This window comes from Corvus hawaiiensis, chromosome 3, assembly GCF_020740725.1.
Source record: "Corvus hawaiiensis isolate bCorHaw1 chromosome 3, bCorHaw1.pri.cur, whole genome shotgun sequence".
In the NCBI taxonomy this organism is placed as follows: Eukaryota; Metazoa; Chordata; class Aves; order Passeriformes; family Corvidae; genus Corvus; species Corvus hawaiiensis.
Genome location: NC_063215.1, coordinates 75252065 through 75270574, shown reverse-complemented (window position 1 = coordinate 75270574; position 18510 = coordinate 75252065).

Sequence of the window (18510 nt, the reverse complement as noted above, 5' to 3'; positions counted from 1 at the left end):
ATTAATGTTTCTGCAGCAACATCTCCTAAGAATACAAGGGACTAGGAGCAAAAGTTAGCCATGTAAGAAGGTAAAAAAGCCATCCAGATTTTGGTAATCATAACTCAGTCATCATTTTGGTCCCTATATGCAGACAAATATTCTGAACACTTCTCATGGAATATTTCTCAGGCATTTTTCTTGTTATCTGTTAAAAATGTAGGTATGCTCCTGCCCCCATAGAGGCCACTGAGGGGTGGAAACTGTCATCATCTAGCTGGGAAGGAAAAAGCTGCTGCTCTGTTTGATGCTCTGGGTCTGATTCATGCGAAGCAGTTGGAGAAGAAAAGGCCGAGAGCTACAAGAGCAGCCTGAAAAGGCCCCTGCCCATCCCCAAGGCTGGCTGAGAGCCTGTTGGCAGGGCCTCTTACTCTGTAGGAGCCTCTTACTCTGCCACTGGCACAGAACTCACTGCAGGACCCAGCCTTCTCTGTGCCCCTGGGAACACAATTAATTGGTGTCATTTTTGGAAGTGCCTTGCCCAGTTTTCAATAACAAACTTCCAGGGGAGACTTTGCGACCATCACTGACATTGGGACTAACAGCTCCACCCACAAACAGCCATACTGCCAGCCATTCCCAAGCTACTGTTTCCCAAAGGAAGCAGGCTCTGGGTTAGGTTATGTGCTGTATTGCCCGTGCATGGCTGGTACAGGAGGGGTGTGGTTCTTGGGATCAGCTCTTGAACGGAACCTGAGCATAATCATACTAGGTCGGCAGACTGATGGGGAGCAACAGTGATCTCTGAATCCTCGTTTGAAGCAAAAATGCCTAAGCTCCCTCTGTGTGCCAAACATGATACCATTCCTAACATTTTCTAGCACTATCTCTGTCATGCAGGAAATTATTGACAAACAGCTCCAAGCTATGCAATACAAACCCACCTCGTGTGCACCTCATGCTGTAATGCCTTTCATCCATTCACAGCATCAGTGTCTTTTCAGACAGATACCAAACAGTTGATCCAGGGGCGGTTTGTTTCAGAGGCTTCTGGTATGAACATCTTTTCTTGGTTCCTCAAATGAAAAAAACGTAGATCTATAGCTCAGCATGATCAGTTTTCTTACAGTCCTCAAAATTGCTTAGAAGCAAAGAATTTATAAGACCTAGTGAACTGAGTTGTCCTCCTTGTTCTCCTTAAACATGCACAGTTAAGGGAGAAGCTGAAGGAGCAAAGTAATGAAATAGGACAGGTACGCTTGACAGACACGTCAAATATGCCTGACTTCAAACTGAGATGAAATCAGCTTTGCCTCTGTATTGCATCTTGAAGGGAGGAAGAGATTTCTGATCTTAAAATGACTGAAGGACATCTTACCCTACACTGAATGACTCGGGCGCTTTAACAAGTACAGACAGGGCAGGGGCCAGCTAAAGCAGTTGGTAAGGAGTGTTAAAGGTGTGCAGAGGTGCAGAGCTCACTCTCCTGGCTAGCATGTGATTCAAAACAAAGGGCCACATCTGCAAATGATCAAACTAATTTCACTGTAACCCACGGACAACACTGGTGTGTTTGCTTACAGGACATGGCCAACTCACTTTCCCACACATTTTTGAGTAATGCACTAGAGACTATCACAGACTACAGCTTCCATTACAGCTTTGACCTAACACTTTACAATATGCCACGTACCCCTTCAAAGAGATGAACAAAAAAGTCAACACAGGCAAAGTTCTGGTTAGCGAGTTTCAAATGTTCCACTTTCGGATATATTATCTAGCAAAACACTAGTAAAGTGTAAAGCCCACTGACGTGCAAAATTAAAGGATTCTTTTTCTTGATTTTGACTCTTTATATTAATGAATTGTTTTTCTTAAAATACTGCCACTGATGAAGATTATGTTACCTTGCAGCAACCCTTGTCTGTAGATTTTATAGAACATTGAACTATAGCAGTCCCTCCACTGGACAACTCTAAATGTTTAATAAATGCACATAAACTAACCTCAGCACTTACCCAAAGAACAGAAGAATCATTCTGTGTTTCTGGATCCTGAATGTGCCAGAGTCAGTGGAAGGAGCAGCTCTGGTTGTGATTCCTGACTGCCTCCCTTTCCTCTGGAGGAGGGGTTCCTTCCTATTTGTCTTCCAGCATGCTGCTGTGATCCCAGGGACATTTTTCATCAAAAGAGGGATCACCTTCATGTCTAGCATTTCACAGAGCTGAGTGCCTGATCAGTCCAGATTTGGATCAAGCTAAAATCATTAAAAACAGCTTTTTTCAATTGGAATGTTTCCACTGAAAACTACTGGCATTTTCTAAAAACTGATATAATTCACCTCCAAGTAGAATGAATGCTTTAGTACTTAAGACAGATATTTGGACTCAAGCAACTATAAAAAAGCAAGTCCTTTTCTTACCACTGCTGAGTAATTAATGCATCTACTTTCTAAATTGATTTCTCTTGAATTACATACAGCTGAGGAAGTCAGCGAGACAAAGAAATTCTGTTTGTTTACAATCAAAAAGTCAAATTGGGATGAGATTGAGAAATCAGATTTCAACACCTCTTCCCCCATCAAATTAGTTGATCCAAATTGTGCTTGCTTGAATTAAGTAAGAAAAATAAATTTGCAACATATAATGGAGTTCCTTAGAAAGTTTTTTATCAGTGAAAATATACGTATTTAGGTAAGGGACTACGTGGAAGTAAACTCTCCTAAAGAGTTCTCAGGCCAAATTTACTCATTATTGAAGATGATAAAACTATTTTGCATCAAAGAGTCATGGTGGATGACACCTGTGATACATAATCATCAGCTTTGAATGAAGCTTTGGACCATGAAGGTAATTTTCAGCAAGCTGGTTTCTTAAGGAATAAGGCTGATTCATTCAAGATAAAACTTTTTGTAGGAAAGTGTCAGTTCTGACATTTACTTTTACCCTTAAAAATTTTCAAATGTGATAAAAAGTTTCAATGAAACTATTTTTCTAATCACAGCATATTTCTATCATGTTTACAGAATTTCCCCATGTTGAAACACTGTCCATGGTTTGAGTAATATAATTGTGAAAATTGGTGAAATATTTCAAAGGTTTTGAAACAAAAAACTGGCAGAAATTAAATTTCTTTTTAAAATTTCTTTCTTAAAAAGCCAAAAGAAGTAAATAAGCAACCCCCAAAGCCCACCAAACCCCAGGATTTCACCTCTTGGTCCCTAGATAAATTATTTTATTTGCTTGGTTTTTCCTAAAAAATCTGGGTCAATATATCTACATTCAGCACATAAGTTCATTTCAAAACACTGACTAATATTTGTACTGTTTCTTTTTTTTTTCCAAAAGACCCTGATTAAGTTGTGAAAGAAACGAATGTCTTAAAGTTCAGCACCATGAGGAAATTACAGATGGTGCATCAAGCCCATGAGAGCCTCACTAACAGAAGGGAATGGGCCTGTAGTTATGAAAACACAAAAAAGGTCTAAAAATTCCAGTGTGACTTCCATAGGCTGTTCTCAGCCCTCCAGCAAAAATTAGCACCAGGGAAATTTCTGCAGTTGAAAGCCTCAAGACCAAGCTCAAGTTCTACTATTAAATGTTAGCATCTGTGCTTATATTGTGTAGTACCTCCAGAAGATCTCTCACTGAATAAATATGATCCATCAATAACAAGTTATTTTTTATGTTGACCTGCAGCCTCATCTGGGTAATTAGGGGACAAGTTTGTGTCGTTCAACATCTTCTGTTCCAAGGTACCATCAGGTCACTTTCACCCCCTCATGCACACTGGCACATTAAATCCCCCATGAACTAGTTATCATAATTTGCATCTGTCTTCCTGAAGCAAAAAGTGGCCTGGGACATGTTCTTCCATTGTTGTTTATTAGTTTAGCATCTCTTGGTCCTGAGAATACTAACTTTTAAAATACAGACACGTATATGGCAAGCATAGATGACAGTGACATACATATATGCTCCTGCTACGACCTTCATTTCCCTTAGCTTAAAAACTAATTTTAGTCACAACTGAGCAGCTCCACTAGCATTGCAGGGGTAAGAAAGACATAACCAAGACTGAAACGATCTTCATTTGTAATTGCCCTTCTCACCCTGGCACCTTATGCAAGTATATTTTGTATTATGAGTATATTTGTATATTTGTAATCTCAGCATGTTTAACAAACAACATCTGCATTCAACTGTTTGCTTTGTTAGAAACAGCAAGACAGCAAACAGCACAACACAAGACCATCCCTGCAGGTGAAAAGGACTTGCCTCTTCCCAAAGGACCTTGATCCAGCTGCAGTATCCTGTTACCTGCATTGATTTTTGAGCTGCTGCCTGGGTTTCAATAGGATCAGATACGATCCTTCCACACTGTCCTTGTGCCAAGGCTTGGTCTGGTGTCCTGAGAGTACAGGTATTCCCCACCTCCCTGGACTGTCCTCAGCAAGACGGATGATCAATGCCTGCACAATGACAGTGCAGTGACAAAATGGCCTCTCTACTCCCTCACTTTCCTTTGGATAATTTGTTACTGTCCTTGTCTGTTTAGTGATGCATTTTATAGTGGCAGCCGATTCTTCCAAGCTTAATAATGCAGCCTAGCTGCTTTCTGACATTATCCCAACATAATCACTATAATTCCTTCTGTTTCCAATATAGGTCAAGTTCTGCCTGATTCAATAAAATACCATTTTTAAGTGAGCATCATTCATCTTAGGGTGCATTTGTCTCTTTCATTTTGGTAATTGGTCTCTATCATTTTTTGTTTGCTCTTTCACATTTTCCTTGCTCCTTAATTATCTAATCATACTATGGATCATTAAAAAGCTGAATCCCTGTTAAATAAGGTGACCATATGCAGAAACTTCTTTGCAGTTTAATTTCCATTCTTTCAGGCTACAGAATTCCTGGAGTTGAACAAAGAAGTGAGTTCTGATTTTCAGTTATAAGCATAGAAAAGAACAGGAAATAAAGGCTCCAGTTGTATTCAAATCTGAAATTGAATAGAAGTGGAAATAATTTTAAAAATAAATGGACTAACAGAGATGGTATAGGGGGCATGGGGACTGGAAATTCAATATTTTATTCTGTGGTGTATGATAACTTTTGGAATGTGGAAAACATCACCAATGTTGGAGAGGGAAACAGACAACTGTAGGTGTAAGGGATTGTACTTCTCTTTATTATTAGATGTATCTGAGCCCCATCTCCAGAATGACAGACATGCAAGTCAAAGAGATTTGCAATGAACAAATAAAAAATAAATACTAGCCGCTTTTTGTGACTGTAAGTGGCTTTAGCCTAGATGGGGCCTCTCAGCCACAGGCAGAGGCTCCTCAGAAGATGAGGGTCCTAAATGTAAAGACTTAGTTTGGAAGAAGCAGTTTTTCAGAAAGTTCCAAATATTTGCAGAAAGGATGCATGATAAAAATTGGCCTGGTCTTCCATATATTTTGGTGGGTAGTAAAAAGCTGCAAAAAGAGGTTGTATTTTGTATCAAAAAATGAAATTTGCTTAAAATAATAAAAGCTAAAATTCTGAATTTAAATTAGTTTATATGTTAAATACTGTATTCTGCTTCTAGTGAAACACTTAATAAAGTCTAAACATAAAATACAAATATATTTAGTACATGTACTGATAAATATAACATATTATTAATATTTTAATGAGTCAGAATTATGTGAATGACAACAATGCAACCTAAACTAAATTATCAAAACAAGACAAACCCAAGCTATTTAAGTCTGTTCTCTATTGAACATGTGAAAAAAATGGCATATTTCTGTGAAATATATGGAGAGGGAAATCTCATTTTTAGGGAAAATGGGTATATAGTTGGTTTTGCAGCCACGTTTCCAGCAGACATTTAAAAAAAACACTCTACTTACTGTCTGATGACAATTGAAAGTTCAGCTTATACTGTACAAACAGATGAATACTGAAAGTACTCACAAGTAATTATTATATATTATTTATTCTTACTTGTATGCCCAGTGCTCTTACAGCTACACAGACCCAGCAGAAGGAGTGGTGCCTTCCCAAGAGCGCAGCTGGAAGACTTTGATCTGTGACAAGCTTCCTATTCCTTCCAATAAAATAAATATAGAGCTGAGGTCTACCTCCTTATGTTCTGCTGAGAACTGCCAAATAAAATTAATACAACCCATGTCTGATTTGACATTTTTTGCTGGGTTGGCCTAGAAGAAACTTTTGCCACCCTGAAGAGCAATTCAGGATGATGTGATTCCTTACACTGACTAAGTCTTTGACATGACTTCTTGAGGGATCATGTCTTTTGAAGATAATAACTATTTTATGTAAGTGTGCTGTGATTTGCAAGTGTATCCATGTGGAAAAAAAGGCCAACTCCACACTAGCAGGGACAGCAATTAGGGTTGTGAGTTCCTGAAAGAGCAGCCACTAGCTTTTAGTTGACTTAGAAGATGACTGAAATCAGAATATGAGATGAGGTTGCTGTGCAAGAGGTGATTTTAAAAGTAGTCAAGGAATGATTCAAATAACAAGTGAAGTGGAAACAGAGCTGTCTTAAGGAAAAGAAAGCATTGAACTTTAGATTTTCCCTATCATTTTATTTTCTGCACTCCAATTCATGGAGGCCCAGGAGACTTCATAATTTCTCCAGAGTCTCTGCCTGTATAGGGGAGCTTCTGCAAGCATAACAGCCTCTTGATCTGGACACAGAGAGAGTCTGACCTCAGGCGCTGGGGGAATTGGAGGCAGACTTTTTCTGCTGTTTCACTGCCATTTGTAATAGTGTGCATGTGACTAGTGCTCCAAGGTATCAAAAAGTTTGTCTACAACACCTGTTAAATATGGAAGCTAGCTGGGTTACCAGATCAGACTCATCCAACACAGATATATATACATGGGAAGCAGGAAAACTCAGGTTTGCTGGATGCTTTAGCCTGTACCAAACATCTACCTCGGGTGGACTGTGCTGCCTAGGACTGTCAGGGCTGAGCACACAGCAGCCCAGTCCAGCTGTCCTGCATGGAGCTCTGCTGAGGCCCGAGCATGTCCTGCTGCAGCAGAGCAGACTAGTGCTTCTCAATGCTTAGGGACAAGATCCACTGAGTTGTCTTTGTTGTTCTCACCAGAGGAAAGGGGGAAAATAGCCAGCAAGACACAATAGGTTTCCCTCTTCTAAAATTTTCTGTCTCTGGTGCCCAGAGGACACCACCAGGGGACTGTGAGGGCCATTCATTATCTCTCTGCAAGATGTCCAATGAAGTATTGGGACAAATCAGACACTCTCCAAACCCTGGAGAAACCTGCTGTAATTCTGCATTTTTCTGGAAAACACTGTGGTGTTTGCTTTTGTTTGGAAGAAGCTGCTTCTTTCCACTGTGACCTGTTTATATAAGAGGACAGGATAAACCAGTTTCCAAAGATGCTCTTATTTTCTTCGATGCTGGCTCCCTTCCTCCATTTAAGCCTGCTTTGAATACGCCTTTTAAGTCCACTAATGAGTACATTTATCACATTTCCCAAATATTTCTTTTGTAATTCACTGACTTGAAACTGTTCTGGAAACTGCCACATTAAACTAAACAATTCTTTTAAGGCGAAGATATCTGGGGTGGGGAGGGAAAAAAGACATTTATTTTCATAGGACTGTTCCTTTTTCTTCAGGCTTTCAAGATTTATTTTTTTTCCTTAGAGCTCAAAGTAGCCAAGAGTAACTAACCGAAACTAAATCAATAATTTAATTAAAAATAATAAATGAGGAAAATAAGATTTATCACTAAAAAGGGAGAAACCACCTAGCTTTCATTCTGTCTAGTAACATTTTTAGTAATATAATCAGGCTAAAACAGGTGAATTTAGACATTCTTGGGGTGAACAGGAAAATATAAATATCTCTTTGACCAACGGTCATCTCCTTCTAAGGGACTGAAAAGATTAAACTGTTCAGATTGCATAAAGCAAATGTGTGCATCATAATCCCATAAGGGCAAGAACGGGTAATAATGCTTGGAGCACATGAATTTTCACATGAAATATTCTAAGACAGAGCTGCTGGAAGCCTCTTAAGGCAACAATGGCTATAAATTCGTATATTACATGTAAATAACCTTGCTGTCAACAAACACAGGGAAATTTTTAATCACAATAATTATTTTAATCTTTTCCCAACTTAAAAAATAACAGAAAGGAAACTGGGGACTTGTCTTCTAGTTTTGTATTTGTTGTTAGTGGTACTGTGTGCTCAATACAGGCAGCAGTGCAGTAATCAGAATGAGCCTGTTTATCCTGCCAGCTGCTGACATTCGCCCCGTGCTTCCCCCATCTTCTTAGGCTGCACCTGGGCCCCTCTGATAACTGGTCCCTGGTGTAGTTGCATGCTGAATAGCTACATCATTTCTTCTCTCACCTTTCCATCTCCTCCTGTCTTGACTGAAATGCCACCATTTTCACAATGGTGGCATTTCGATTATTTTCTGTCCTCATCAAGAATTACACTAAATGCTGTTATTCCTCACTGATAATGTCTGCTTGATCCAAATGTGAAAAGAGAGGCTGTATGGCCCACATCTTGGTCATCTCTTACCTCTCACTGCAACTTGGTTCTCTGTAGCTTCCTCTCATACAGCTACCTGTTCTTTCTGAAGAGGAGCTGGGGAAGAAAAAGTCTGCATTGCATATTTTCCTATGAATGTATGCACCCTCGTGGCCTTTTCCATATTTTTGTCTCTGTTTTTGCATGAGATTAAAGCACCTCAGTTCTGAAGTTCTCCACCTCATTATGCTCTAATCAGCAACTATTATCCATGAAAGAGAAACTGATTATTTTTCTGACTAATTCCAGAAAACATCAGTTCGCTATTCAGCATCCATGAAATAGGAAAGCAGAAGGCTAAAAACTAGTAAGAAAGGAGTAGGAAATAGAAAACATCAGTAAGTCTTTGCCAAAGTCTGCAATGCACACACACCTAGAAAACTGCAAGGAGTTTTGATAAATCAATGTTTAAAAGGATACAGTGAAACTAGAACAAATACAAAATTACATAAAATAATATTTTTAAAATACATAAATTTATGATTGCCACAGAGAAGATGAATGACGAATAATTATTGACTGTTTTTCACAGTACTGAGAGACATCAAATGTCTCTCAGTACATCTCACAGGACTGAGGGACATCAAATGAAATGATCAGGTGACAGGTTAAAAAAAAGGAAATACTTCACAAGCTGTTTTTAACTTGTGGAATTCATTGCCACAGCATGCTGCAAAGGGTGTTGAGAAAGCTGAAAGTACAAGTTTGCTCAAAAAGGAATTAGAAAAGTGATTCGAAATAAAGCCTACTAAGACCATTAGACAGAAAGATATAGTTACATTTGTTTGTGAAAATTCCTAAACATTATCATTCTTATTTTCTTTCCTTCCCTCTTGCTGGGACTGCTTTTCTTCTCCTCTTCCCCTCCTACAGGCCACTATTCCTACTGCAATCCTCCCCATCCTTCACCTCTTTATAGGAATTCCTGGGTACTGATTTGTCCTGAAAACACATCATGATAAGACTTATACTTTTAGTGTATATGTCATGACCTGAACTGAAACATCAACTGGTTTTCTGAAGGTTTCATCATTTTTTAACATTTGCACACTGGTAAGAATGCCTCCAGGGATGAAGAAATGTGACTGTATCTTCCAGCTTCATAATATCATGCCTACATCTCGCTTTCTTGTAGCAGCAGAGATCAATATGAAAACAAAAACAGGAGAAAGAAATAAGAGATGGATGGGTGCCCTCTGCATTCAGCATTGATCAAGAGAATGAGTTTTGCTTCTGAGTTAATGCAGAACAGGTATGACAATGATGGAGATTTCTGAAATCCTGATCAGAAGAGCTTTCATGGAAAAGAGGCTCCATGCTCATGCCAGAGAGGGATGCTTCTGATGGAGGGTGCAAAAATATGGCCCAACATCTATCTGGTGACAGGACAATCATGTGGCAACTGAGCATGGCACCTGGCACTCTCTGTCAAGCAGCCTGACACACCCATCACCCAGTGACAGCACTGATCTCTTAATTAACGTCATGGGCGTACATCTAGCCACTCCAAGCCAGCTGCCACTGCTGGAACAAACCATCCAGCCAGCAGCTGGCTCTCTGCTGTGTCTGAAGTGTCTTTCTGCAAGAATGTGGCAGAGCCTTTGTGAAAGGAAAAGGGGAACAGATAAAGTGGATCTTGTCAGTGTCTCACGGGATCCAGGCTGTGAGCCTGGTGAGCCTGCATTTTTGTGCTGCTTCCCATTCTGTGCACAAGGCAGAGGAGAGCACTGACAAATGGAGGCTTCTCCAACATGCTCAGTACATATTTTATGGCCAGATAAGGCTAATAGGACTGAATATTATTGAATCACTCTTACCACCCCAGATTATCTGGCCTAACCTATTGATTGATCTCAGTACCTGTTGCAAACATGTATCCTCATGAACAAGCAACCATTCACTGATGTGGCAAATTATAAATATGTTTATGTGATGAAGAAGTAGGCAGATTTTCCTTAATATATGAATACATTGGTGCCAGACTCTTTTCAGTGGTGCCCTGCGACAGGGTGAGGAGCAATGGCCATAAACTAAAACTCAAGAAGTTTCACCTCAACATGAGGAAGAACTTCTTCACATTGAGGGTGGCAGAGCAATGGAACAGGCTGCCCAGAGAGCTCGTGGAGTCTCTCTCTCTGGAGACATTCAAAACCCACCTGGAAGTGTTCCTGTGTCACCTGCTCGAGGTGACCCTGCCTTGACAGGGGGGTTGGACTGGATGATCTCCAGAGGTGCCTTCCAACCCTAACTATTCTGTGATTCTGTGATTTTCCACAGTTACAGAAATTAATATATATGCCCTTATTCCTAAAGAAGTACATATATACAGTCAGCTATTTTGTCCATAGTCTTTACTTATTATTTTTTCTCAGCAGAACCAATGTCTCTTTACTTAAACAACCGGACAAAAGGTGCCCAGTACTGAACACATCTGTTTAACAAGCTTTGTAAGATAAATCTTGCAGAATATATATTTGGAAGTACATTTCCAAGACAGCTAAATGCTCAAGTTTTTCTTTTAGCTTTCAGTGTGCTTTTGTGTATTTCAAGATCAAGGAGATTTATGGGATTTGAGCTTGCTGAACTAGAAGAAAGGGGACAGTGTTACAGCCAACAGCTGATGATTTGACCTCTGCTCATCTTTGTAGAGTCTCTGCTTGGAAAAAGAGGAGTTGAAATTAAACAAAGATGGCTAAAAAGTATAAATCCAGCTACTTTCATCATACAGTATATTTGGGACTACAAAATTACTGAACATTCAAAAATAACCCTAGTAAGTGTCCTTGGAAAATAATTGTATCAAATTATTAATCTACATTTAATAAATTGGTTTGACTTGTACTGCAGCTGCCTGCAGCAAATACCTACTTTACAAAGAAGTTCAAGACTCCAGAGTAATGTAATTTACATACCAGTCTTTAAGTACTGCTAAGACTAATTGTCTTTGGGAGAGGGGTATAATACTGTCAGTGTGTTCCCAAGGTATCACCTTGTTAGTAGGTGCTGAAGTGGTTGAAGATATCCAGGATGCCAAAGTGGATGGGAAGTTTTCCCAGGGAAGACAATTGTCAGACACCTAGTAGCAGTAACTGAGGATGGGACAAAATTATGAACCCGATTTTGCCTTCTTTCTAGAAGGCAATGACCTGGGTTACATAGGAAAATGGAGCCCCAGGAATGACAGGTACAGAGTTACCCAGGGACATTCCTTGGTGTTTCAATGGCTATTCAGACCATGCCTGTAAGCACAGTACAGCTTGAGAAGGAAGGCTGAGTTTACAGAGCAATGTGATTTCCCCTCTTTAATGGGTAAGGAATCACAGTCAGAAGAGAATGTTCCCACTGCAATTGTAGCAACCCACTAATAAGGATGACCAGAGGGGAAATCACGCCATGCAATACTTTTTTTTAAGAGTAATTACTATAAATCCAAAAACCTACAAGATATTTTCGTGTCATCTAAGTCGGTCAGTTCATGATTCCTCATTGCTCCACAAACACACACCAGGGAGTGATATTGATTGGCAATATTTTTCTATATTTTGAGCATGGCAGGGGGAAGAGGATTTAAAAAAAACTCCAACAAAACAAAACAGAAAGAGCAAGCCACCACGAGAAAAGACTCCTAAAATCAAATATCCTACCAGGGAAACCTTACAAGGAAGATTAAGTCCATGAGCCTGTGCTTAGTTGAATTAGTGACAAAAACCCATACTGGTCTGGATGAGACAGGTGGGCCAAATGGGAGACAAAATAATTCAGGGCTGCGTGTAAAGGAAATGCAGGGAACCAGTGTGTCCTCAGCCTACAGTCAGCAAAGGAAGCTCTCATCCATGACAGCAGATTTCCCAGACAATAGCTGTGCAAAATGGAGAAGATGAAGGAAAATGAAGATGTGGTATAAATCAGGAGAATAACACCATATTTCCTCAGGTTGTTTGTGCAATCTTCTCTAGGGACTTATCTTATACATAAAACACTTTGAAAAGGCAGGTGGCCCAGGTGAGGAAAAGTTAAGCAGACACTGCAGTGCACAAATGAACAGTTTGACAGCGAGCAGACGGAATATTTTGTGTAATACCTATCTTAAGCTTCAATAACTCAACTGGCATTCAGAAGTGTTTCTCTTCTTTCTCTTTCTTTTATACTAGACTCCATGTTACAGAGTAACTTTGAAGGAGTAATAATTAAGTACCAGACAAATATCAATGTCCCTCCAAAATTTAGTAAAATTCCCTCCAAAATTTAGTAAAGCCTTTACCCACTGTGGTTTTTCATCTACCTCATGAAATTAAGCAGACTAGGACATGACACATGAAGCACTGACAGATTTATAGCCATAGCTGAATTTCCATGAAGATTCTGCTGCTTTAAGCATACACAGCTTTGCCAAAAAAAACAATCTCAGGAAAAAAGTAGTCTCCTAGCAGGACTTTTTTTGCATATATATAAAAAAGAAAATGAAAAAAGTTGTGTTTTCTTTGTCCCTTTTTGGAGAAAGCAATGGGGAAGGCTGATACCCTGATGACATAAAAGGTGCCTATTTCAATCCAGGCCAATGTGCTCTGCCTGATTTTTGTAGATTTCTGATAGCTGGACAATGCCCTGATGGAAAAACCATGGTAAATCTCCAGACAAACTACAACTTGAGTGTTTGACCGGTGACAAAGTACAATAATAAGTACAAAGACAGAATTGATCTCTACAAGTAGTCTCTGATTATTCAAGAAGAGCAACTCCCAAGCAAAGCCACTAGGAGATGTTCCAAGATCTGAGAAATGGACTGCTCTGCCGTGAAGCCTCAGTGAGCAGGAAGTAGCTCCCCACCATGGGACGACTGAGATACAACAAGAAAGAGTGGCTTTCTAGCTCATATGTTGGATTTAACCTCTAGGTTGGTACTGTCAGGAAGAAGACAATGCAGTACCTGAGGCATTGCTGGCAGCTCTCTGCAATGGCGATCCATTCAGTGATCCACCATGTAGCAGTGACACGGCACACATGGAAGAGTGGCCTTCCAGCTTGAGGTTGCTGCATCTGGTCACCAGCACTGCTTTAATGCCTCTCAGACTACATAGTTTCCCTGCAAAAAAAAAAGGGGTCAGAGTAGGATTCCATCACATAACAATGTTCTCACATTTTCTTAAGTCAGCTGGAACAGGCGTTTTAAACAAAATGTTAGGCTTCTTTTGAAATCTAATCAACCCAACACACAACAAGGTCACCGAACGATGAAGAAACAAGGGAGTTTGCCAGGGCATGCCCATCTGAATGAAAGTGACAGTCATTCACCAAACTAAGCTACACAAATGCCGAAGGGAGAACATAAATCTGACACAAAAGCCAATTTGCATTATTTCTTTTGGTTTTGTAAAATTATTTTCAGCGTTACTTGGAGGGAACTTCTAAAAATGCATTTCAATTAATAATTTTCTCCATCTTGCAGTACCAAAAAATCTGATTTTTATCTTGACAACACTCTTTGGAAATGTTCCTCTTTTGAATCGCAACTGCAAATCTGGAGAAAAACTGGCATGCAAATAAGCCATTTCTGACAGAAGATCACAAACATTTTTTTTCCAGATGTCTTTTAAATATCCTATTTCTAACAACATTACAAGCTATTTAGAGACCTCAGCTTCTGGAATTGGTAGCTTTCAGTGGTGCATCTCAGAATAGAAATTCCGAGTGTGCTGAGCCAGCAGCCAGTTCCATGCCCTGAAAGGACCACTTGATGGGCCAAATCCTGAGAGCTGGGAAGTGTTTGTACATTTCATTCACTGCTGCAGCTGTTCAATTACCCTCAAGATCAAAACCCACTTATTTTGTGATGGCTGAACATTCACCCTTTGCTTGGAAAAAGAAAATATCTCCCATGGTGGGGGCAGATGTCAAACAGAAGGTATTTTTGAGATTAACAATTATTTTTGTTAATGAAAATAGAGTGTCACTCTTCTTCGCTGCTCCCTCACACATTTTCAGTATTGCCCCCTTTTATGATCAAAATTTGACTTCTGAAAGCCTCCTTTTGCTACAGCTAATTGGGACCTGATCTACTTCCTGTTTGCACTAATTGAACAGAGTGGGTAAACTCTCCTAATTTAATGGTGACTAACAGACATCTGCCACAGTCTATGACTAATACTACTCTGCTTTTGTGGGAAGATGTGATTCCATTTCAGATCTTTAAGCGATTCAAATCACCCTATACAGAAGATATTTTGCCTTTTCAGCCTTTTTTTTCCTCTCTGGAAAGAAACTGGATCCCATAAAAATGTGATGAAGGGGGCTGCTCTTAACCAAAACATAAATTAATCTGTTTGGTGTCTGATGAAATGCAACAGAACATAAGTCTAATCTCACTTTGCCAACCTGTACTGCTTTGCAAGGACTACCCGTTTCAATAGGTTTAAAATTGTCTGTCAAGTTATGAGAAGGTTTAGCACAGGTTATCAATGGGTTGGAGCCTATTTAGATAACGCTAATCAATGCATCTTGGCAACTGCAAATCCTGGTGGCTTTAAAGGGCATATTACAAAAACATGCTAGAAACCAGAATGCATTTCCCTGTAGAAAATGAAAGTGATGGTAGATGACAAAGATTAGCAACTTGAGGAACTGGTTTTGGGCATTATGGCTCATCTACCTACTCATGGATTATGTTTTCTGTCTCCAAGAAGAGGCCTTCATAATGTTAGTGTATACTTGGGGCCTCTTTTCAATAACATCATATCCTAATTTTATTATATTATTATTCTAAACATTAATGGTTTAATAATAATAGTATACATATGGTAATTTAAAATAAATAATTAATTATTAAATATTTATTATAGAAGATGAATGTTTGCACTATTTAATGATTTTATCACTTTACTTCTGAGTTGGAAAGGTAAATTAACAAGCTGATACGCAGAAAGAATGAGCACATTCTGCAGCTGGAGAACCCTCCAGTTTGAGCTGCAATGGGAAGACGACAGTGTAATCTGTGGAGCAAATAGAATATGGCTGTACCCATGCACTCAGGCAGGCAGACACCTGACTTGGCAGCTGAGGCATCCTTCAAGAAAGATCTCAAGAAAGCGAACTTGGGAATCTGCAGACCAGTGGTGGTAAAGCAAGGATGGCCATGGCAAAGCAAATGCTATGCAAGACAGCAAACTGGGAACCAGCCTGGCTGGGATCCCATTCTCTAGTCACCTCCTTCATGTGTTGCCACAACACAGCTTTCCCTGAAAATCCTATTATGTTTTTACCGAGCTAATGAACAAATATAGGATAAGATCTGAAATTGTAATTTGCAGCAAACAGGTTTCCAGATGGTAGAAATACAGGTAGGTTTGCATGTGTGATTTGCATGATAAGGAGTGTTCTCACAGACCTGACTGTGAGTTGTAGGTCACAAGGAGCAAAGTTCCTATCTCTAACTGGGCATCAAGCCCTGCAAACTTAATAATCCCGTAGCGTGTTTTAATAGAATTAACTAGCTAAACAAAGAGCTTCCAGATGGTACCACACTACCAGTCCCAGGGACTTTCTATGTTCAACTCCCATATTGATCAAAAGTGAAACTTGATCTACACTGCAGGGCACACAGGCTGTTGTAGAGCATTGCCTTAAGGACTGCAGCCTTTAACAGGGCTCCCCTGAGGCTCCGCCTTACTGGCTCAGGTCTTACTGTGAAGTGCGTGCGTGGGGTCAGCCCTTCTAAAAGTCCATTTCAAAACTGCATGGTTTTCAATGGAAAAGTAAGTGCAGCCCTACAGCACTCTGATTTTTGAGTGACAGCACAGCTCTGTGCTTCTAGCCTACTGCACTTAGCTTCTGCTTCACACCCATACCAGAGAGGAAGGAAGGGCTTTTGCAGACCATTGCAGGGCACCCTATGGACCCTCCATAAATTATTGATTAAATAGCTGATTTTCCATGCATGCATGAGAAACACACCTTATCTTTCCCTTTGGAGCTTAGGTGAGACTTGTTCATAATACAGCTTTTGCTAAAAATGTACTGGGCATGCATGAAACATGATTTCCAAGGGCTCTTAATCTGAAAATCAAGTGTTCATCACTGAAGCACTGAAATTTCTCTCCTAGATTTTAAATTGCAGTCCACTTTTGCTTCAGTATTAGAAGAATCAAAAATCACCTCTCCCGCTCATGTTATAAGAAAAAAACCATACTTGTTCCATATCTCACATTTGAAAAGAGCACCTTGCTTTTTCCCTTGATTTTTGGGTCAAGATCATACTTGGGAAATGTTAAACATCAAACCAAGAAATACAGGGTTCAAACAATACAAAGCAGTTGGAAAACAGAAAGCAAAAAGGAAATACCTAGACAAGCATTTTTATTGTACCCAACTTGCCACATGCTGTAAATACTTCACGAATTTAAAAGAAAGACAACAACCCACATATATTATCAATGTTACTTCCAACAGGAGAGTTGCAGGGAGGATGAGAAAGAGCTCCACAACAACCTGCATAGAGCACTATATTATGCAGGGCAGAACAGTGGCAAATCAATCCCTACTGAGATGCTTTTCCCTGTGCCGTGCAGCAAGACATGTAACAGAAGCCTCTGTGGAAGGGTGTGCAGAGCACTGTAACAGGACAGGTTGTGGTCATATAGATTTCAACCCTGCAAAGTAGGGACATCAAATGGTGATGTGCTTGAGAACCAGCCTGAGCCATGAGCTTTCCCAGGGATGGGACAGTCCCTCCCTACCGTAGCTCTTCCCAAGGGCTTGGGAGGAAACAGTCCACTGGCTCCAATTCATTATTGTTTTCAGTCTTGATGAAGATTTTTCCCCAAGTTCGTCTGTTCCTCTGAGGCCATGCAATAATGGAAGAGGGAACTGAAGCCTATTGGCATAACACTGGATAAACAACTCGACTGACTTTACAGACTCTTTTTAGTGAGGCACTGAGATGGAAGACAGTTTGAAATTCAGATTCCAGGGTGCACTTTCAGAACAAGTGATTAGAAAAGAAGAATTTTGTAATCTAATTAGATATTATTCCATCTCAGTGTATTTGTGCTATGGAAGGCACACACCAGGGCTTAGTTCTACAAACTCCATGAAATCAATAGGAAGTGAAGAAGCTGAGACAGAAATGTCAATATTCTGTTGGATCTAGGCCAAGGCTTGACAGTGTAAATATGGTGAAAGATGGCACAAGATCCTTCCACAAAGAGATAACTATGAAAAATAAGTTACTGAGAAGTGAGAAACAAGAGATTTCCCACTATCATAGTCTTAACCATGAAGCTTTTCATGGTCAGAAGGAGTGTACCAAAGGCATCTTTTCTGTTGCAATAAAACCAGAAAACTTAAAGGAAAAAAACACCAAACATTTTCTCTGTAGACAAATTAAAAGTGAATCCACAGGTTACCATGGCTACAAAAGTCCATTTACTCTAGTAGTGTTTTCTAGCAGCTAAACACAAGTTTAAGTGATTAAGGAGAAAACACAGCTATGTTTATAACATTCCATTAGGTTTACATAATTAGATCTTTCAACTGCAAACCACCGCTGGTGACGGTTTTCTTGACTGTTCATAAAAGCCCAGTGGACTGATGTAACCATTTTTAGAACCATCCATTGTATTTCTGCACCTCTGCAATCATTTGGGATCAAATGACTACTAGCATGTCATACATGGCAATTTTCACAATCCAGAACACTCCTTTTGGGTTACAGTAATCCAATTGGCAGCTTCTGTGGATGGTTGGAGGGGTACACAAGAAAAGCTAATTCTTAGACCATAAGGCAAGCCAAAACCTTAGGCATGCAGCCCTGTGTGGGAGCCTCTACAGTCCTGCCTCCTAAAAGTAATCTTCCCATACACGCATGAGAGACTAAAGCCGTTTCTCTGCTTGTGGGACAGGCAGAAGAGGGACTTGTCATTTTATACACTAAGCTGAAAGAGGTGA